Genomic DNA, 24,121 nt, shown 5'->3' on the forward strand with positions numbered 1-24,121 from the left:
ATAATACCACAGAGTGGGGGACACAACGAGGAAGGAAGCAGCACATTCTAAGGGTCTCTGACATTTATGTCAGAGACCTTCCCTCCTAAATAGACTTTCCTGTTATTGGGCTCTGGATGGAATCAGCCAGGTGAAATGGCAACAGAGGTCAGGGACAAAGACATGGAAGATGGCTCCTTCACTTTGACAGAAGAGTGACCATGTTCAGATCATAGTTAAAGACAAAGAATAGAGGGCTCTACTGTTAAGAACATTTTTGAGAGGCTGGGAAGATGGTTTAATCCTTGAGAACACTGACTGCTCTTCCAAAGGATCTGGGTTCAATTCCCAGCACCCACATGACAGCTCACAACTGTCTATAAGTCCAGGATCCAACACACTTATACAGACATACACATAGGCAAAAAACACAATAAAATTAATAATAATAATAAACACTTTTGCTTTTTCAGAGGACCTGGATTTGATTCCCAGAACTACATGGCAGCTCACAACTGTCTGTAACTCCAGTCCTAGGTTATCTGACATCACTCTGGTTTTGACAGGCACCAGGCAGGCATGTGATGCACAGACATGCAGGAAAACATCCATAAACACAAAACAAATATAGTTTAATTTAATTTAAAATAAAAAAGGTGGAGATAATGAAAGGAAAAATGAAAATGAATATAAAGGGAGAAAGGAGGGTTGTCAGGTGGCTTGGAGGTAAAGATATAAGACACAGCTCAGATTCAGAAGACAAGGAATGTTGAGTGAAACAGCTCAGGATAAAGGTCTTAGATTAGGCAAGAGTACCCTGAATTTGTCCTCTTGGGGTGCTGACTTCTGATGTGAGGGTATCTGCAGAGTTGTCATGGCTGATACATATCATAGGCCTTTTCCAGATATAGCTTAGCTGATGTTGAAATTAGATTACCATTTTTGGGTCTTTCCCCTTTATTTATTTAGTCAATAGTTATTTATTAATGGTTTGTATATTTTCTACTGTGCTGGTCAGAGGCTGAGACATAAATGATATGACCTGTGTTTGGGGAGAACATGAGCTAAGCAGTAAAGATAATCATGCAAGAAATGCTTGTCATAGCCTATGATGTGTGCATCACATGTATGCTATGCAGAGAACTGAGTACCAAGAGACTAAGAGCCTTGCTCTTAGAATGGGTGAGAAAGTCAAGCAACATGTCCCCAAGCTACCTCTTGGAGAATGAGTTTCCCAGGCACAAAATTGAGCAGAAGAATGTCACCAAAGTGACTAATTGATTAATTCAATTACTAAAAAATAGGCCATCCTTTGTGTCTCAATCCTTTGCCATAATAATGTATTCTTGACCATCTCATCTCTAGTGCCTTCTGGGTAGCCAACCCAGAAACACATGCTCCTTTCATCATGAATAGGCAGTCTCAATATTGCTGGATAAGGAGCAGAAAGAACTGATGTTCACGAATTGTAGGTTCCCTTCCTAGTTTCATGTATTCTACAGTTTAGACACACAAATCTAAAGGTTTGATGATATGATCTGTGTATTGGTGAGAACATGCCTTATTTATCTTTCTAAGCTTGGGTTACTTCATTATCATCCCACCTTAACTTGGAACTATCATAAATCAAAGATATATTTAATAAATCTTACCTGTCCAAATCATAGTACACTGAGGAAACATATAACTGGGAGCTGCGACTCATCTTAGATGCTCAATGGTCCATGGCAGTACACTATTATACATCATTAATGCAGAGAGCATTCAGTAGAGTTTCTGCTGAAAAGTATTCTTTGCACAGCTCTATAAACTCAGATTCATCAAAGGACCTTTCATAACCCTGAGCATGCCTGTATCAGAAGCATATTCTGGACTCTTATCCTGAAGAGACTCATCACATCCTCTAATATACTGTTGGCAGAAGTGGCCCTGTGCAAGTAGAGGTACAAGAGTCCTGGTGAGGCAGCTGCTTCTGAATGACTCTATGATGAGAGGACATGAACATTTGGTTGGCTGTTAGCTTCCACTGACTCAGGGAATTGCCCCAGATATAGCCAGAATCAGGAAAGGGATGGAATTCTTGAAGAGTAAGAAGAGAGAAGAATATAGAAGAGGCTAAAGAGACTGCTCCATTGCTTAGCATAGCAGAAACAGCCCAAAATGACCTTCTTATCCTTCTCCAGGTAGACGAGGCCAACAGAGGAGAAATATTATTGGAAGCAACCCTCCCTTACCCTTTTCTCTCATCTTCTGCCACACATAGAGAGAACCACTGGAGTGGGGAGATGGTTTAGCACCAACATTCACATACATACATACATACATACATGCATGCATGCATGCATACACACACACACACACACACACACACACACACACTAATAACAATAAATATTAAAATAGAGCCATGGGAGTGTGAAGAGTTAGTCACTGAATTCTTTCATCTAAGTTCTGTCATTCACTTGCCGTATTACATGCTGGGAAAGATTCATCTTTGTTTTCCACAAAATGGGTACATCAAGGTGTGCTTCCTAGCCTAAGGAGACACAAAGGCCAGGCAGAGTGCACAGGGACATCCTTTGTGGCTGTCAGCGCTCCTGCAGCTACAAAAAAATTTTCTTGCGTTCTGTTGCTTCTGCCTGAGGAGGATATTTTTCCCCAGGGCATCAAAATATAATTTAACATCTGCCAATGTCCTCAAATATAACCAATTCTGTGAAATTCTACCAATGATAGAATAACAAATTAGCTCAATATAATTTTCTGTGAGAACAAAGAGATATAATTAAAGGACACTCCGTGGCTTCCTGAGGTGTTATGAGGGAAAGTGGGATGAAAGTGTCTGTGTTCTGTCCTCTTCAGCACAGACAGTCTGAAGTATTTCCTCTGCATGTCACTGTCTCACCATAGGTTTTTCTGCTTGGCTCCACGGAACTGTTTCTGGAGTTGCGTCACTTACGTACATAAGGCAACCTGTTCTGCACTTCCTCACACTCACTTCCTTGTCACATAACTAAAAATCCACTTCTTACTTTTCACATACCCACACGAGCAGGAAGCTGGAGGAATTATCTGGATTGTAAACCATCAGGTTATTTCCCAAAGCCCATGCTCCCTTTTGAAGCAGCCATACAACTGAAGGTATTTTGACTCAACGTACAGAAAAAATTGCCTTACTCTGTGTGATAGTTCATATTGATTGACGACTTGACAGGATCTAGAATCACCTTGGAGACAAATCTCTGGGTGGGTCTGTGAGGAATTTCTTTGACTAGATTGAGTGATGTGCAAAGATTCCAGCTAAGTGTGAACAACACCATTTCCCCAGCTGGGGCAGGTGGTGGTGCACATGAAAGGTAAAAGCAAGTGGGGCATAGATCTTTGCCTCCTGGCTGCAGACGCAATGTAGCCTGTTGCCTCCTGCTCCGGGTGTCGTGCCTTCCTGCCAGAATGAACTATATCCTTCAAGTGAGAGCCCAAATAAACCTTTCTTTCCTCAAGCTGCCTTTGTCAGGCATTTTGCCATAGCAACAGGAAAGGTAACAAATATAGTTCGTCAGTTTTGTGTTTCTTAGTAACTTGTGATGGTGGGGAGGATGTAAATGGGCCATCCTACCAAGTGGACCACTTTGTCAAAAGTTTAACTTTGTCAAGCACCCATCCGTTTCTTATTCTCTGTGTGTGTTGTTTCCATTCTTCTTTTGAAAGCTAGATTTTTTTTTTTGCTTTGGTCTGAGTGACAAAAAAGAAATTAGAAGACACTGTTCTAAGTTGTGCTTCCTGACATCCCCAAAACTAGAGGAAGAACTGTGTAGGTGCATTTCCAGGGTGTGTGTCACCAGAGCATCCATGACAGCCAGGTACAAGTGCCATTCTTTCTTGAGAACTTCAACTCTAAGGTGAGTTGAAGAGGGTCCTACAGAGTCTTGTAATTATGATGCCTTTCTTTGTGGACATGGATTTTTCTCTCCACCTGAGTGGCCTCAGCTTCCTAAGTGGCTGCCATGTCCACTCTCAAAGTGGGCCATGCCACATAGACGATGATTTGCCCAGGGAAGAAGGAGGAGAAGAGAACACTGGTATTTCTGCAAGTAGAGACAGACTGATAGCCAATTTTGGAGTTTGGGTGACATTTCAAATTGGTAATGCGCCTAATTACTCAAGCCTTAGGAAACCATATGGAATGCAGCCACCACTCTAGACTTAATACAAGTGAGCATAGTGAACCCATTACTGACAGCATGTTCTCCTGGAGTAATGGCACCATGTCTGTGTCAGCACAACATGATATTGAGGTTAGTGTGTGTGGGCATGCACACACATACACACACACACACACACACACACACACACACACACATACATATACATGCACATGCCAAGTTAAATGTTGGATTCAAAGCTAATACCCAAAGATAGTAAAAATGAAAGGCACTAAAGGAACAGAAGTTAAAACCATTTGAAATTTCAGTGAACAAACCACGAAGCTTTGCTTCAACAGTGCTGGGGAGGGAGAACTCAATATCCATGGTCCACTCTTTTCCTTTTAATACACAGGCCTAAGTGCAGGCCCCTCTGCCTGGAGAATGATGCTTTTTCTTACATGAACTCCAGGTCTAAATGCAAAGAATAGAAGAGAGTTTCTAGCAACTGTCTACCTTAGGATTTGCCCTCCTTCCATAGGAACTTACCCAACCTTGTGGAGTAAGCGTGGTTCAGAAACATATGCCCTGCTTTGGAATTCTTTAAGATTTTCCCACCATGCATTGCTTGACATATGCAATTCCACACATGTTGGAGAGGATTTGCATTTTGCTCATGCTGATGTGGGAAGATAAACTCCTCCTCTTCTTGTCCCTAAGCATTCGCAAAAGCAACCCTTATTACAAAAAGATTGATATAATAGCAGTGATAAGTACATGTGAAGTACCAGTGTTTTATACATTGTTCTTACATTATCTAGTCCCCACAGTCAATCTAGAGGGTGGCTGTTATTGACCTCATTTAATTTTAATTTAATTAAAAGCAAATCTAAGAGATTCCCCATCCCATCAAGGTAGAATCATAACCAAGAATCAGTACCAGTCAGTAATTATAATTAAGTCTGATCTCTGGTCTCAAAGCTGTCCTTGGACCAAGAGCCAAGCACCCATTTGTTTTATGTTCTATTCCCCTTCTAGGTTTCTCTAGATGTTGACTGTGGATTGGAGATTCTGTTATTTTTTGCCATGAAGGCTGGAACCAGGAAGGGTGATATAGTGCAAGCCAGCTCAGTAACACAGTGTGCTGAGGTAAGTGCTTGTGTTTAAAGGCAGATATTCACTGGTCTTTTCATGCTTTGGGGTACCAAATGGTGTGATCTTCTGATACGTTATTTAGAATAATGCATATTTTTTAGGTTATACCTTTTATTTTCTTTCCCCTTTGAAACGTTGCTCTGCTAGAGCCCAGCTTCCTTGTAGTGGTTCCTAGAAAACAATTGTTCTTTAATTTTTAAATTTAATTTCATTTAACATTTAATTTAATTTAAAAATCAAAACAGAGCATGGCTTCTCCTTTTCCCATATCCCTTGTGTCAGGTAGTGTGGGACAGAGGGTGAATATATGTGTTTATCTTAAATGGCCCAGCAGGTGAAGAATCCCCTCTCACTAGATCCCCTTAAATGGCCCAGCAGGTAAAGAATCCCCTCTCACTAGATCCCCTTAAATGACCCAGCAGGTGAAGAATCCTCTCTCACTAGATCCCCTTAAATGACACAGCAGGTGAAGAATCCCCTCTCACTAGATTCCCTTAAATGGCCCAGCAGGTGAAGAATCCCCTCTCACTAGATCTAGATTCCTTCCATCCCCTTAAGTACTGTCCTGACAGTAGCTACATTGATGGGGGATATCTTTCTGTATATATGTTTCTCTTACTGATTGATGAATAATACACTGATTGGCCAGTAACCAGGCAGGAAGTATAGGCAGGACTATGAGATAAGAATTCTGGGAGGAGGAAGACAGAGAGAAGCCGCCAGGGAAACACCAAGTAGCTGTGGAAGGAATAACATGCAGGATTATGGGTAATTGGGGCAATACCTAGTTTAATAGAAATGGGCTAATAATTAAGAGAAGCCTAAGCCATTGGCCAAACAATTTACAATTAATATAAGACTCTGTGTTTGTTTGGGGCAAAACGACCAGGCAGAACAAAAAACGTGTATATACTACATCATTTTCTTAATCTCACTGTTGCATTTTCAGTGAGCGGTGTGGTTGCTATGCCTGGGGGAACACAATCTGATTTGAGGCTCTGACCAGAGAACAGAGCCATGCTTTGTTTTAAATATCTATCATTGGGGAATGTGTACAAGTATGAGGGTTAAAAATCAGAGTGGGGAGTCAGGCCATGAAGGCTTTTGACAACATTTGAACATAACAAGGACTCAGTCACAGCTTCAGAGATATATGTAAAATATATGACTGGTGACAGGCCTGTCGTTCACTCATGAAGAAGGACTATGTTTTAACGAGGGATAGGATGATGGACAGGAAAGCTTGGCTGCTGCTTCATGTGAGCATCATGAAACTTTCCTCCATTCATGGACCACTGGGAACTTTGAGAAATCATTAGTTTGAGCATGAGTGAATTACCTGAAGGGACCAGGAAGGCAGTGGATGAGGAAACATGGCCCACATGGAGGGAAGCCTGCTGAGTCACATGGCTACAAGGCTGTTTCACTTGCCTTTCTTCTTGTCACATATCCTGAAGAATATGTTTTTAGTCATTGCTCCATCGCCACTTCCTAAAAGTTGCTTTATTAAATACTGGCTATATACAAAAAAAGATAAAATATATACAGTGTATTAATAGGAATACATTACCCATTTTAAGAAATCAGCCATAGCTAGCTGTGGTAGTGTGCGTCTTTAATCCCAGAAGAGGCAAGCAGATCTCTGGGAGTTTGAGGCTAGCATGGTCTACATAGTAAGCTCCAGGCCTTCCAAGACTACTATCTTGGATGAGACCCAATCTCAAAAATAAAATAAAATGAAAATCAACCATTAGTATTTTCTTTAAAAAGCCTATGTATGTCACCCTGTTCACAGCAGCTTCCTGCTCTGAACTACTATCATGAATTTTTATTTAGAATTCTCTTGTTTGGTGTCATTTTACCACATATGTTTCTATCCCTTAAAGCAAATCATTTATAAATGGTCCATAAATTAAATCGTGGATCAACTAGATTTGCTTTTTTTTTTCACCCAGTGAACCTTAAGGGTCATCTTTATTGATACTACTGTGTAGAGAGAAGCCTTTTCCTTGCCAGCAGCTTTGGTTTTTCCCCCACCAGTCTTCTGGGTTCTGCCGCATTGTAGTCCCCAAATAACACACAAGATGCTGTATTAATTATGAAGCTGTTGGCCTTGCTTGTTTCTTACTGGCTAGCTCTGACTTAAGTATTTAATCCATCGAAGTATTTCTCTTACCCCACGGACATCTTACTTCTCTGGCAGGCTACATGATGACTCCCTGTTTTTCTCCTACCCAGAGTCCTCCTGGACTTCTAGTCCCACCTATCTTGCTTCCCTATTGGCCAACAGTGCTTTATTGACATATACACAGGACTTCCCCATCACTACTGTTTATTTAATGTTATTTTACACCTTGTTTCTTGTTTAAATTTCCAGTTGTTTGTATATTGCACATGGTGCATAGCCTCTCATTTCTGACATGTCTTAAGCTGATGGTTTCCTGTACTGTTAGAAGGCTCTGATGACGTCTACTGCAAAAGTCTTTACATGAAAAAACCTTACACAATATACAGTGTATTTTTTCTGGAGTTTCTTGGTCTTGGACCCAGGAATAAAATGGTTAGCTATTAGGACATGCAGGTCTTTCAACTTTACTATATAACGCCATTGTTTATTCCAGTGTATTTATATCACATTTTACTTTCCGGGAATATGTGTACACATCATTGCTTAATACCTTTGTTGCACTTTAGTCCTGTTATACCTAGTCATTTCTACCAACCTGGTTCTTATGACATACTACTTAAGGTGTTAATTTGCATTTCCACTTACTGATGACTATGCTTCTTGGCTTTTGTGCTCCATCTTCTGCAAAGTGCTTGTTCATAAATTTTGACAACTCTTCATTGAATAAATTCTAATTCATCCATGGGAATGAATTCCATGGCCTCTGTGTTAACCTATATGAACTATAACCTCTTTGACAAATATCTTCTCTCAGTTTATACTTGCCAGTCACTCCTTCTTGATGGTCTTGTCTTTGAAATCATAAGAGATGAAATTTGAGTACAGAAAGCCTCATGCATAAAAAACCCCTCTGCTTGAATCTTAAGATGTATTCCCAAGGATGGGGTGCTGAGGTCTCTAGTGTTGCTCTCTTTTTCACATCTTTGTTCCATTGCATCCTTCAGCACTGTTGCTGAATAGTGTAGGAGAAATAACAAAGGTTAATGTCTATTCTTAACTCAAAATTTCCATTCTAACGAGGAATTGAGCCTATGCATTTACTGTCAGCAATACTCCCCCTCCCCAGAGCATAGTGCAAATAATTTAGGTTTTTCTGGTTTTCATATAGCTTGCTTTCTCATTTATGTTAAAGTTTGGTGAGGACAGTATAGTTACCTTTCAAGTCTCAACCTTAAAAATCTAGCACCCCCCTTTGTAAAGATTTAAGAAAAAAAAGAAAACAGCTGAAGCTATTTCTGCAGTCCCCACCTAGAACCTGGTCTCCAGCTCTAGCCCAGATTCCCAGTACTCACCAACCTTCTCAGGGGCCACTCTAGAACCCTTAGTGTGATTTACTTCTGCAAGTAAATTCTCATTTTACATAAGCATCTTAGCAGGCTGATTGCCCTCTCTCAGGTGAGCCTACACTTGGCTTTTCTGTTTTCACTCAGTGTGACTGCCACACTATTATAAAAGCTTTATGCAAGAGGTTAGTATAGAAAGGAAGAAAAAGGAAAAAAATTATAACATTTTTAGAAATAATTTCTACTTCCAGATAAGCTTCAAAACTAAAAACAATTAAAAGACTATGCCAATAACTTTAGTTGGGTCACCTATTTATGTTTACCCCATTGATTTCTTTGTTCTTTGTTACCATAATTGCATACACATGAATATTTGTATAGATTCATGTAAGTATGTGAATATATTCATGCATATAATTCATATACACACGTATGTATATACACACAGAGACACAATTATACACATACACATTTAAAAACATACAGACCTGTTTTCTGTGGGTCAGTTACATGTATCATAGCCTTTGTCTAAACAGTTCAGTGTGATATTTATGAAGAATGAAACTCTTCTTTGGCTTAAACTAAAGAAGAGCTAAATTTAAAAGTGAAAGGGAAGCTATAATGTGATGCATGTATGGAGTTCCAATGCTGGGGTTTATCATGGAGTTAGTGGAGACCCCAGTGTCAAAGGAGAGGCTGTTGCCTTGATTGTTGAGGTGAGGAGAAACTGCTTAATTGCCTCTTTCTTGTATAATGTTTCCAGGGATACTTGATTTTTATAGTACTGAAACTAATATTCAGAGGAAGGTTGCAGGGGGAGGGGAATGGTCAAGATGTGCAATCAAAAGGAGAGGTGACTTCTAATGTTACCAACTAGGGTTGATAAAAATGGATTGCATATTTCAAAATGGGTAGTAGAAAAGATGCTGAGTGTTCCTGACATAAAGAAATGACACATTTGACATGATAGATGAACCAGTTGTCCGGATCTGATCATTGTGCATTATACACATGCTTTGCAGTAGGTTCCTATACTCCGTACATGTGCATGGTTGTGTGTCAATTTAGAAATGCGGTTAAAATTTAACACACTTACTCAAGAAAATAAACCTCCAATCATATTCTATCAAACCCCAAAGTAACATGGCTTGCAAAGGACCCTGGTGTTGTGATATATTTTTTCTGTGTACCATTGGAGTGAGCTGAAGACAGGGACAGCTTCCTGGATGCTATCAGGACTGTAGGGAGTCCTGGAAATCCTTGCTAGTCAGTCTGTTCTGTCTCCCGGGCTTTCCCTGCATGTGGTCTAAACACAGACTACTTAAAAGTGTATTTGGAGCTATGGGCGCCTAGAATCTTCTCAAAGGATATGTGTTAAAGAGGCTGGGTCTTCCTGCTGTGTAGGTCAGAGCCATTCCCTGTGGGCTGGGTCCCTTTACCCTGTGAGGGTGAGTGACACCAGTTCGTGGTTTTTGCTGCTTCTCCCGGCTCTTGTCAGCATGGTTTGTGGAGGGCAAAATGTGATTGTGAACAGCACAAAAATGATTTTGCCTCTAAGAATAGGCTGATCCAGGAGCCCAGCACATAGTGCGTGGTGCTCCTTTCGACCTTTTCATTATTTGGTAATTGAACCAGCAGACATTTAATTCTTTCCTCTGGAGTCTTCATTAAATTGCTCAGAAAAGATAAAATTGCAACAAGAAAGAGAAATGTACAAATTTAACGACCATTGCTCATGCCTGGTTTCTTCCTCACATACCAGGCTTCTGGGCTTTAAGTAAACAGAATATTTTCAAATTGCATGGAATGCAACATCAGCTGCAATTACTGGCTCAGCCCAATTCTGAAAGGGTTGGTCCTCAGTAGGCAGTGATGTGAATGACTGCTGGCTGGGGCACATGTATTGAGTTGAGTCCGTCTTGGGGGTTTCCATGAACAGAGATGCCCCTATGCATTCTCATTCTGGATTCCATGTGACATTTCTGGATCATAAAAAGAGGCCATCCTAATCAAGAGACAAGACAGAGCGAAAGGCTTCCATGGGTTTGAAAACCATGAACCTGCTCAGTTCATGCTGGCAAATAGCTCTTGTTATTTTCTTTATCTTCCCCAACTTCCTCCTCCTCCTTCTTTTTCTTTAGTATGGAACATGAAGCAAAACTTTCCAGAGCACATGGCCAAATGGAAAAGAAAAAGCATGAATCAAATGAATTCATAAATATAGTCAATGAAAGGGCTATTGCATCATTCATAATTGAATTCAGATACATGTCTTACCTCTACTGAAGAAGAACTCCTTGAAGATCTAGCAGGATGATGACAGTAGAAATGAGCACTCCTCACAATACTACACATTGTTACCAACTTGCAGTAAAGTTCTCTGTCACTCACACAACATCCCTGATCATATCATTATTCATCCACTTAACAATTGTACTAAATGTATGCAGTTATGTATGCCTCATTTGGACAATTGTAAAGAAATAAGACCTGCACTAGGTCCTCTGCGTATACTTTTTAGAGTTGTATAGCTTGGTGTTCTTGTGGGACTCCCAACTATGGAGTGGAGGGTCTCTGACTCTTTTGCCTGCACCTGGGAACCTTTTTCTCCTGTTGGGTTACCTCATCCAGTCTTAATGTATATTGTATCTTATGGTATATTATTTTTTATCATTTTTATTTTAATTTTAAATAGCTTGTTTTACATGTCAATCCCAGTTTCCTCTCCCTCCCCTCCTCCCGCACTCCCCTTCCTCCCCAGCCTCCCACCCTATTGCCAATTCCTTCCACCTAGGGGATATCTAGAGTCTGTCATTTCACTCCAGGTAGGGTCCAGGCACTCCCCTAAGAGTCCAGGCTGAGAGAGCATCCCTCTTTGTGCTATGGGCACACGATGACTGTATTCCAGGGATAGACACTGATCCACTGCTCAGGGCCCCATAGGTTTCCCAGGCCTTCTCACTGATACTCACATTTGGGGGGGTCCAGATCAGTCCCATGCTGGCCTCCCCGCTGTCGGTCTGGAGCCCAAGAGCTCTCCCCGGTTCAGATCAGCTGTCTCTGTGGGTTTTGCCAGCCCATTCTTTGCCAATTTGCTCATCACTCCTCTCTCTCTGTCACTGGGTTCCTTGGGTTCAGTTCAGTGCTTAATTGTGTGTTTGCCTCTGCTTCCATCAGTCACTGGATGAAGGCTCCCGGGTGGTTATAGACATCAAGTTCATTATCAGGAATGGGCATTCGAGGTGGTCTCTCCACTATTGCTTAGCTTGCCAATTGGTGTTATCCCTTTAGATCACTAGAGGTCACTCTGGTGCCTGATCTGTCTTCTAACCTATGATTCCCTCTTCCCCCTATTCTACCCCCACCCACTCAACTTCCTGTTCCCCCATGACCTACTCTCTCTTCCTCTTCTCCCCCTCTCTTTTTCCCAGCTCCCACTCCCCCCATGCCATGTTTGGTTGCTATCCCTAGGAGGCCTATCCTTTTCTGAAGGGAAATGGAGGAGGAGTAAATCTGGGGGAGAAGGGAAGTAGAAAACTGTGGTTGGGATGGAGTATATGAAAGAAGAAAGAAACTGTAAAAAAGAAAGGAAGGAAAAGAAAAAGAAACATAAGATCAAGTACTCCTGGAGCATGGAGCGGTGGAAGTAAAAGCAGGGAGATTTAGAAGAAGCATCGTGGTACCCTGCCCCCACAGACCTTGCAATTCATCATCATGGGAATTTTTTGTTCAGTATGGTACCATTGGATTCATATGGCTATTTAAGTGTAAATATAAGTAAACAATAATATCTAGTACCCAGGTCATTTAGGAATTTCTACTTTTTTAGTAGCCACAAGTAGCTAATGACTATCATATTGCACAACACAGGTAGGGGGACAATCTTCACAAAAGTTCCGTTGGGCTGCACTGATAGAGAGGTTGACATGGCCCAACTACTCCTATCTGTCATATTATGGCCAAGGGTAGTGACTCTTCTCACTTGCCAGTCATGGGTAGAGTACACATGGCTTGGTTTTGGTGAGGCAACACTTTCAAAACCCTCTTGCTGTGCATATATTATTGTTTATTCTTCCTTTATTTGTGTCATTACTACTTTTCTATTGCAAAGACACTATGAGCAAGGCAACTTATAAAAGAAATTGTCTATCAGGGGCTTCTGATTTCCAAGAGTTAGAGTCTATTTTACCAGAGCAAAGGCATAGTAGCAAGAACAGATCAGAACTGATGTCTTAGTTTTCAAGTTTTTGGAGAGGGGGACTGGGAATGGTATGAATCTCTTTGAAACCTCAAAGCCTTTCGCCATTCACATACCTTCTTCAACAAGGCCACATCTCCTAACCCTTCACAAATTGTTCCACTGGCAGAGGACTAAGTATTCAAACATATAAAACCACCAAAGTTTATATTTGGGAATCTGTCACTGAGAAAACTCCCTAAGAAACAGAGTTTAGTAGGGACAGCTTTCTACTTTCATCCATAGAGAAGTGAAGACAGACAGGTGGTCTTGGGTAAAGAGAAAAATTAAATTGCAATAGAATTGTACTAAAGGCCTCAGCCAGTCCCATATGGAGTTTTTAATGGACTGGCCCTTCAGAGTTGAACCACCTAGAGGCAGGTGGCTTTCTATTAAACACTTTTATGATTAAGTCCTCAGAAGGGGTTTTGTAGACAGAAGTTTCTGTGCTGTTTGGTCCTGCAGCCATTTAGTACCAAATAAACACACAGAGACTTATATTAATTATAAATTGTTTGGCCAATGGCTCAGGATTCTCATTGGCTAACTCTCTCTTAATAATTAACCCATTTCTATTAATATGTGCATCTCTCCATGATCTTGGCTTACTGGTGATGCCTCGGTCCATTGCTTCCTCAGCAGCTACATGGCATCTCTCTTGAGACTCACTCTTTATGTCTTCTCCCAGCATTCTCCTCGTCTGGTAGCCCCACTTATACTTCCTGCCTGGCTACATCCTGCCTGTCCACTTGCCAAAACATCTTTATTTATCAACCAATAAGAGAAACACATATTCACATCATACAGCATATATCAGAGTGTAAAAAAGGTGGTCTTCTCAGGATGAAGGCAATACCTACCTAGAACATGGCTCAGCTGAGAACCTCAGCTGATGGACCATGGATGCCTCCTTCCTGAAAGAAAGACCTATGTGGTTCACTTCAGGATAATCTGTAAGTTCAAGTTTTCAATTCCATCTTTGGGCTACAGAAAGGAAACTGATGGTAGATATACATGATGTTAAATCAAAGGATGGCGTACACATGATGGATGAATGGATGATGCTAAAAGCCTAGCAGAAGTTACAAGATAATGCAGATCCTTTTTCCATGAGCAAAAGATTTTAGAACTGGGTGTGGCACCTGACTGGGAGTGTTCTGTACATTCTGTGTCTCATGAGAGTATGCAGCACATACAAGATGCATTCCTTCTTTATCCTGACTTGGAATACAATTGGCTGGCAAAGAAGTAAAGTTCTTAATACAAGACAGTGAGTGTCAAATGCACATGTATGGTAGACCTGGGATTTCCATGCCAGGAGAGAGGAATTCCTTTGGGCTGGACTAGTTAAGGGAAAACTTAGAGAAGAAATGTGACAGGAATTGGTTGCTGAAGGATCCAAATTAGTAGTTTTACTCTGCATCGTCTCAGATCCTACTCCCACCAAAAAGATTTTAGAATTCTTTTATGTTCCCATAGGATTTCCCATCTTAAATATGTTGATCATCTCTTCATATATACTTTAAAAGCCAATTATTGGAAAGTCACTTCTAATTTTTCATACTGAATACTAAAAATGCACACCCTTTGAGATCTTCCTACATGACGCTGTCCTGACTTCACCTCTTCAAGTTCAGGTTTTTCTCCAATAACTTCAGTGTCTCCAGTTGCTAGCTTCTATTTCTTCCTCACTCTCCCACAGACACCAAATGCATGAGTCACAGAATTCTGTCCAGCCTGTCAACACTTTTCATTTTTGCACTGACAACAGAGTTAAAGGGTGGCAATAAAGAACCTGTTAAGGAAACAATAATAATCATTTGCATAGATGAAGTTTCAGAATTTAGGAAGCTAGATTTAGGAAGGTACTGATGCAGATAATGCCATGCCCACACCACAGAACCTCACTGTTTGATCTAGAAGCTAGAATATCCCATGAGAGCAAGACTGTGTGGGGTTATACCCTGCACCTACACTCTCATGACCATCATGGAAGGGTACTGTTTTCTTGTTGCTGTTATAAAAAAAATCCACAGACACAACTGGGGCTTAGGACAACATAGATGCATTACTTTATAGTCTAGGAGTCACAAATCGAAAACAGGTCTTAAAAGGCTAAAATGAAGTGTTATGTTCTTCATAAGGGCATTAGGGGAGGATCTATCTCCTGTCTTTAGACGTTTAGAGAAGCATTTCCATGGCTTCTGCTTTATTTATCACATTTCCTTTCTTGACTCAGATTCTCTGCCTCTCTCTTACAAGGATTCTTGTGGTCCCAATGATCTCATGAAGATTGCATAATCCAGTGTATTTTTCCCCTTTTAAGATCCTTAACACAATTATGTCTGAAAGCCCCCTCATTATAGAAGCCACCATGCAGAATTCTTCATGATTAGATTGTGGACATCTTTGGAAAGCCATTATTGTGCCTTCCACACAAGTTACCCAATCTTTATCTTCATTGTCATCTTCACCAGTGAAATGAGAGATAATCTTAGATAATCCCTCATAAGGATATTTTGAATTTGGTGAGAAAAATCCACATAACTAGCAGCATGGAGCCTGGCATTCTCCAGCTACCCTTATTGCCACAGTGACCACCATCAGTACCATTGTAGCCATGTGTGACATTGAATCTAAACAACGTTGAGCAGGACTTTACCTGGGAGATCATCTGGAGGGGTGAACAAGAGAAGAGAGCTGGAGAAGCAGCAAGCCTGTCTCCCTGAAGCCCTGAGTTGGAGCCTTTGACCTGTATGAGAATTTCTAGATCAATCCACTGGGCTTCTGTATCAACTTGAGCTTTATTAAAAAAGCAAAGAGTCTGGAGAACATGATCACCCTTTGACCTTAGGTCTGGTCTCCATATTTGATGAGGGGGACCCTAGAGAAGTTAAGGAACGTGTCCTGACCCCCAGCGGTCTTTGCTGTTGTGGTCTGAATGTTTTCCAGGCTCATGTGCTGAAACTGAACTGAACTGTGGTGATGTGAAGTCACCACTTGGGAAGAGAGTGATCCTGAGGGTGAAGGCACGGATTTCAGTCTAAAGTCGGGGCTGAAAGACTCAAGCCTTCCCAGATGCACTTCTGCTCCTCTCATGAACAAGGACAGAGACAGGCTGCCTCTCTTGCTCTTTCTATACCGAATGCCAAGTAAGGACATCAGCATGACACCATCCATGAGGAATAGGCTTGTACCAGAAACTTAGTGATGGGCTTCTGTATCTGGAACTTCTCAGTCTCTATGACTGTAGGAGGTAAATTTTTACTCTTATGAATGTCCCAGACTCAGGTAGTTTGTTTTAGCATCACAGACTAAGATAACTCTACAGCAGTGTGTATCATCTTAATATTAAAATCTTAGTTTTGTGGGCTCTTTTCAGGTTACTTTGCAGCTTCTGAAATCCTCTTCCATTGACTGCCGTGCTCTCTTTCAGCCTCTCTCCTTTTTCCCATTCTCTTAGAGGTTTCTCTCCATATGCTATCTTGCTGCTAAATGGCCCTATTCAAGGGCAGTTTGGTTATAAGCATTTAAGGAGAGAAGCAACCTGTTTGGGGAAAAGGCTTGGTTAATCTGAAGTATTTTCCTAGCACAACAGCCGCACATTTTAGGGCAGTTGTGATTTAGACCCCACGTGTTCTTGGCAAGAGAACAGAGACAGTAGGACACGCTGTCTTTTCAGTTCGCCACATGAAGACCGCACCACTAAGCCCTCGCCAGGCCTGAAACCAAAATGTGTGTGGGTGGTTGATTGCTTGCTGCTAACAGCTTCTTGGAACCCCTCTGCCCTAGTACCGAGTGCACGAATTCTCAGATTTACCTTCCCAGAACTGTAGTGGTGATGGGGGGGCACTCTGGGGTTTCCCTGGGCGGAGGTGGGGGGAGAGCACCAGAAAAACAAGATTCCTGAGTTCTGCAGCATGAGGCTCCACCAGTGCAGACAAATACGATGCCAGAGCAGAGTCAACCTAGTAAGAGCTTGCTCTGCGAAGTAAGCAGCAACCGCTTTGAGCCTGACTTTCAGAGCTGATGACCCCCGCCTTTGCCCTGGGCTAATGGCTTGGCCTTCATGTACTCTCAGATTGGCGGCCAATCTTCCTCTTTCATCTCCTGGAGCCCAGGAAATGATCAGTGGCCTTGCACCTGGGTTACTTTTTAATGATCTGAAAGACCACAAGGAGTCGGCGTTTCTTTTGTGTCGTTTTTTCATTCAGCAACCTAATAGCTATCCGACGAGAGATTTTCTTGAAAAGAAAAAACGCCTGCTCCTCTTGGGCAGCTCTGATTAAACTCTCACACTGCGCATATTACCAGGCATCAGACCTGCATGAGGCCTGCTGACTGCTGGGGAGTCTTGGTGTCTGCACTCTGGCTTTGCTGCCAACCAGCCATGAAATGATGGATGAGTATCCTGAAGCTTCCATGTGAACAGCAAGGAGAGTGACCAAGAAGATGCTAAGGCCCAGAGCTTCCTGTGGCAGTGCTGGAGGGGGAATAGCGTTTTTCTGTAGGTCATCCTGCTTATACTCCAATCATGATAAAACCAAAGCCACCCTATACCACACTGGGATGGAGGCCCAGTGCTCATCTACCCTGCCAAGTCATCCACAACCGCTTCTTACAGCAACCAAAGTTAGGAGAAAGCAGAACAACTGTTCCCTTACTTCCCTAACTCTGAAAAGAAATAAAATGTTAAAAACCTCAAAATATCTGTAATGTAGCCTGGAAAGGCAACTGTGTAACGACTGCATGACAGGCAAGCATTGATGGCAGGAGAACAGTCAAACCTGTGGCAATACACAGGCAGTGATCTATGGCTAGCTATTCTGCCAACACATGTAAACTATTTATTTGGAAAATTTCAGGTGTATAGCTATGTTCACACTCTCTGTTTGCTAGGCCAAAGATAAGGCATGAAATTCTACCACATGGCCACAGATAGCTAATATGAACAAGACTGACAGCTTGCAAGTAGGGAGGCACTGAACGAGCAGGCACTCCCACTGCTGGTAGAGATGCAAAGTTAAATGATAGAACTTTTTAAAACATCCAGACAGCTTCTCAAAATTCCACGTAAGCTTTTCCTGAGACCCACCAACTCCACAATGTTCAGTAAGAGAAAAGGAAATATATACCCAGACAAAGACTTATAGCTGAGATCTGGGAAACAACCCAGATAGCCCTCAGCGAATGGAAGGATAAGCCAGTTATGGGGTATCTAGACACGAGAATGTTGGTAAGCCATAATAGTGAATGAAATACTTATATACACCAATAATACCAAGAAATCTCAGACTCACTATGCCAACAGACGAGGCTGGATGTCAAAGAACACCTACCATACGTGCTTTAGTGACTTTTCTGTTACCATGAGAGAATGTCATGACCAAGGAAGCTTATAGAAGGGTTTATTTTGGCTTATGGTTCCAGAGGCTCAGGGTCCATGATGGTGGTGGAGGCATGGCAGTAGGAACAGGAAACTGAGAGCTCCGATCTTAAACTACAAGCACACAGCAGAAAGAACAAACTGAAAGTAGACAAGAATTGAAGCTTCCAAATTCTGCACTAAGTGACATAATTCCTCAACAAGGATGCACCTCCTAAATTTCCCCAAATAAGGCCGCCAGTTTGGGACAAAGTGTTCAAATGTCTGAGACTATGGGGAATATCTCTGGTTCAGACCATCACAGTACACTGTGATATAAAATTCTAAAACAAGCAAAACTGTTTTAGTGTGAGCAAAAGATCAGTGGTCTCTTGAGACTGGGGGATGGATGGGACCAGGTGCAAAACCATGAAGGAAAGTTAAGGGTGATGGAGACTTTCTATATGATGGCTGTGGCATGACATAGGTATATTCATTGATTAAGACTCATCAAACTATACACTTACACTTGGTTCTCTTTCCTATGATAACATGCCTTAAAAAGGAAGAGTGAACTTCTAGTTAACATTGTCTGGAAGGATTTGTGCAACAATATTAAAAAGAAGAAAAGAAACGTGTTGGGGAAGTCCTGTGTATATGTCAGTAAATTACTGCTGGCCAATAGGAATCTAGATAGGTGGGGCTAGGAGTCCAGGAGGATTCTGGGAAGGAGAAACACAGGAGAGTTCGAGATGTAACGCCATGGGGTAGGAGCCCGGAACTATTCTCCGGTAAGAGACATACTTAGATTAACAATTATGGGGTAATTACTTAAGCAGAGCTAGCCAGTAAGAGACAAGCAAGGCCAACAGCTTCATAATGAATATAGCCTCCTGTGTGTTTATTTGGGACTGATGCGGCTCTAGAACCAGGCTTGCGGGAAAGCTTCTCACAAAGAAAAAGCTTCCATTAACATAATGGTTGTCAGGAGCGGGATTGAATTTCCACGCAAAACAACAAAAGCTTTAAAGGAATTTTAGAAACAGAAGAACAGAGAGAAGCACAGACTTTGGTAGCAGCATTTTTCTCAGGTGTGCTCTGTTTTGCTAGCAACAAGCCGAGATTCACGTGGCTCGCTTACCAGAGTCTTCCTGACTGGGCATAAAAAGAAAAAAAAATCAGCCAGCAAGGTTGTTTTAAGAGACTCTGCTAACGATTGAAAGGTGTGTATGTACAGTTGGAAGTGGCAGCTTTTGCTGGATGTCAGCATGGACTGAGGCAGTAAGCTGGAATCACGCTTATGCCCGCCATCTTGGATATGTCAGTTTAAAACAGCCGCGGTTTTACAGATAAGACACGTGGCCAGAAAAACATAAAAATTTACAGTAAAGTCAGACTTGGATGAACAAAACCTCTAAAGCTTTACAGTGTGTTTAAAAATATACGTGAGATTGAGAGAGAAAATTAAACGACAAAGTGGTAAATAAATAGAAAAGCTGGCATTGTGGTGGTGCACACCGATAGGAATTGCTCCAGAGGCAGAGGCAGACAGATTTCCAAAGATAAACCCTGTCTCAGAGAAAAATAAATAAAAGTGAAAAAAATAGAGTAATAATAATAATAGATAAATAAAAAAAAGCCACGTAAAGATGGAAAATACACAGAGAGTCTGGATACTGTACACTATTGTGTTTTTCAGTTTTTTGATTGCTAAGGAAGGAACAAATGCTAAAGTACACTTGATTATAAATGCTGCTGAATTAATTCAGCTTCTATCTTTTGAAAATGCCTTGACTTCAAAATCTAAGTATAAGGATATGTTACTCGGAAAAGGAGATTTTATTTATGTTTCTACAGAAAATGAAAAGCTGAGGATTCCTTCCATGCTTCTGTGGTTTGACGAACCAAGACCCCCGGAAGCAGTGGACCAGGTGTTCCAACAATTGAGACAGCAAGATGATGCAGTCTTACAGACCCCGAAAATATGGACTTATACAGGTTTCTGAGTTTTGTGATGATCCCCATGGTATAAACAGCGCCCCCTTCCAGCATGAAGCAGTTTGGAATGAGCGACGTCCTAATTCCCATCTTATTTATAAATCTTTGTTTTCATTTAAATGGGATTGTTTATAATTGGTTAATGATCACAGCCAATCTCTTTTTAATGGTAAAAAGGGGAATTATGTTATGGGTATGGTTTTTCCTTTATTGAGACAAATTCAAGGTCAATTTTGTGATGTTTATATTTCTCCTCTTGATTAAGTATTGTGCTTATACTGATCTTTTAAAAAGTAATGCATAATTAAATACAGGCTATAGATAGTTACTTATAAGAGTCAGATCTTATTGTTAGGTAAGTTAGGTTTTCTAGATATATAGAGATGTTTTTGAGACAGATAGATAGTCTTCAAACCTCTCAAAGACCTTCAGAAAATGGCATTTAAAATGGTTTAGGGTTTTTCTTGACAATGAGAAATGTCTTCTCCTGGCAGCACCAATTATGTCTGAGAGGAAGATGGGCATCGAAGAAACTCGTTATGAAGTTTGCTTTGAACATGGCAAGATTAGCCATTTGGGCAAGAAAATGCTCTTGCCTGTACTGCTTGACTGTTGTTGTATATTCTGGACAAGCAGGACCCACAGGAAAGTGACTGCTGAACTCAGTCTTACAGGGTTCCTGCCTCATGGAAGAGTCTACGAGACTTTCTACAGGACAAAGAAAAATGACTGACAGACGGCCAATGCAGATGGACAGTTTGAAATTTCCTGCTTTGCTAAGAAGTGTTCCAGACACATTGTGGCCTATGGGCTGAAGATGGATGCCCCAACGTTACAGAGGAACTTCGGGTGACTGTCCAGGCAGTAAGATATCTTTGTCAATCCTAGTGTTTATATATTATCCTTCTGTGGTCTTTGATGGAGTTGAAGACATATAGTTATAATTATAGTTTTCCTTAGTTATGATAAAAGATAAGCTGCATATAGGACTTTGGACTCACAAGGATGGGATGGATGATATTTTCTTTAGATCTTGCTAAATGTTAATAGACAAAATGTTGTAACTGTGTTATTACTTGATAACTGTTCTGTCATATACAATTTGACTATGTTAAAGTTAAGACCTTTCTTTTTGTTTAAACAGAAAAGAGGAGATGTTGGGGAAGTCCTGTGTATATGTCAATAAATTACTGCTGGCCAATAGGAATCTAGATAGGTGGGGCTAGGAGTCCAGGAGGATTCTGGGAAGGAGAAACACAGGAGAGTTCGAGATGTAACGCCATGGGGTAGGAGCCCGGAACTATTCTCCGGTAAGAGACATACTTAGATTAACAATTATGGGGTAATTACTTAAGCAGAGCTAGCCAGTAAGAGACAAGCAAGGCTAACAGCTTCATAATGAATATAGCCTCCTGTGTGTTTATTTGGGACTGATGCGGCTCTAGAACCAGGCTTGCGGGAAAGCTTCTCACAAAGAAAAAGCTTCCATTAACAGAAATGAAAGGACTGAAAAGGTGGAGAAGATAAAGATGAAAGAAGCAATTTCAAATGCATCTTTTTGAACTAATAACACACACAATTGTATGTTAGTATGTGATGTAAAACATTCATTTGATGTCTGCTGATGACCTGCTTTAAAGTTGGAGTATGCTTGGCAATGACAGTTGCTACAACTAGAAGCAAACCTTGTGATATGTACATTCAAATGGAAGAAACCCAGAATGTGGTGAGCCAAATAAATCATGATACTCAATTTTAAACCCAATCATTACACAATGTCCTTGAGATGTCGCTAATGATGTGTTGCTTCTCCTAGAACAAGTCAGCAGATCTTACAAACTAAGTTGTGGCATTCTTTTTTTTTTTTTTTCCCAAAGCAGGCTTAAATTTTTTAAAATTCTTCTTTTGGAAGACTTTGGAACAAGCTAAAAAAATTATGTTACCAAGTTTAAAAATTCTTGCAGATATGAGATTTTTTTAATATCATCTTCAGCAACAAAATCACATAATGAAATACCCTAAAGAAGCACTTTGAAAATCTTCTTTCCCCGGCAAGCCTCTCTTTTGAAAGATAGCTCTTCTCCCGTTCATTACTAAAAGTCATCATTATCTTAGAAGAGAAAAATTAAGTTTATTCTTTCTAAAATACCTCCCGAGTAGAATAGCTCTGACAGCTACTTGTCATCACAGGAAATTTTAGCAAATTGTGACTCTGCCTTGAACAAGAAAGTCCCATGATTGATCTGTTAGTGAAGAAGCTCTTTTAAGCTCTCCATGATGAAGGAACCAGGAAAGGCCTGCAGCTGAACAGATTTTCAAGGACAAATCCATGCTATTACCAGGTACTATAAACAGTGAATTATCACTTAAAGGCATTAACATTTTTATTGTAAGATACACATAACAAAAAGTTTCCCATCTTCACCTTACGTAAGTACAGAGCTCAGTGCTAAGTTTCCCATCTTCACCTTACGTAAGTACAGAGCTCAGTGCTAAGCATATTCATATCATTGTACAACCATCACCACCATTCATCTCCAGAACTCTTTTCTTCTTGCAAAATGGAAACTCTACACTCATCCAATAACAATTCCCATCTCTGCCAGCTCATGGTCCCTAACAACCTCCATTCTGCTTTTTGTTTCTATGATTACCACTTCTCTAGTTGTCTCCCATAAATTAAATGCACAATATTTGGCTCCCTGTGATTGACTGATTGATTGTATATGACATAATATCCTTAAGGTGTGTTCATTTTGTAGCAAGTGCCACAACTTCCTTCTTTTTAAAGTCTTACAAATAGTCCATGTTTACCACATCTTGCTTACCTAGCTGTGTGTCCATGGACACTTGGACTATGTCTTGAAAGACCCCCCAAAGGGAATCTTCCCGGCAGGAGACCGTTGCCCAAAAATCGAGACAGAGCCACTGGATGCAACAGCAAGAGGGTTCTTTATTGCTCACACAGGCGCCTGCGGATGCTGCAGCACTTCAGGAGGCTGAGCATACGGGGCTGGATTTAGTACAGCTTATATAGAAGCGGCTTTATTTGCATATGAAGTCCTGCGGACCTTGCAAGAGCAGCTCTCAATCAGGTCTGGCAGGCTTGATATGCAAAATGAGGTAGAAGGCGAGAGCACCACCGATAGAGTATTGGTCTTGGTGATGTCACAGCTTTTGAATTTCGTGCTCTTAGAAAGGGCGCGGTTTACATGAGTGTGGCGGGGGTCTTTCAGTCTCAGATCATTTTGTGTTATATTAAGGAAATACCTATGACCAGGTGATTTTTACATTTTTTTTATTTATTGGTTGATTATTGCATACATCCATATAACATGTCTTGATCACATAGAACCCCACTTCCTTCTCCCTCTCCTCTGGATGCTACCTCTATCCCGACAATATACCCATACACTTCCATATACTAGTTTTTTGTTACAAATCACTGAGTCTACTCAGTGGTGCTTAAGTTCCATGTGTATGGGGCTATCCACTGGCATTTGTGCAACCTACCAGAGGCCACACCCCCAAAGAAGTAAAAAGACTTTCTTTTTCCTGAAGCCATCAGCTGCCAATATCTTCTTAGCTAGGGGTGGGGCTCCCCTAGTCGTGTTGACTGGCTTGATCTTTGTAAATGTTGTGCAAGCCACCCCAGTCTCTGTGAACCATGTTGTTTCTGGAAGACAGCATTTCATAGCACTCTTGTCCATCCAGTAGCTTTCACATACTTTCTACCCCTGTGTCTGTGATGTTTCCTCAGCCTTGCTTGAGAGT

Source organism: Mesocricetus auratus, unplaced genomic scaffold (assembly GCF_017639785.1).
Source record: "Mesocricetus auratus isolate SY011 unplaced genomic scaffold, BCM_Maur_2.0 Super-Scaffold_4256, whole genome shotgun sequence".
In the NCBI taxonomy this organism is placed as follows: Eukaryota; Metazoa; Chordata; class Mammalia; order Rodentia; family Cricetidae; genus Mesocricetus; species Mesocricetus auratus.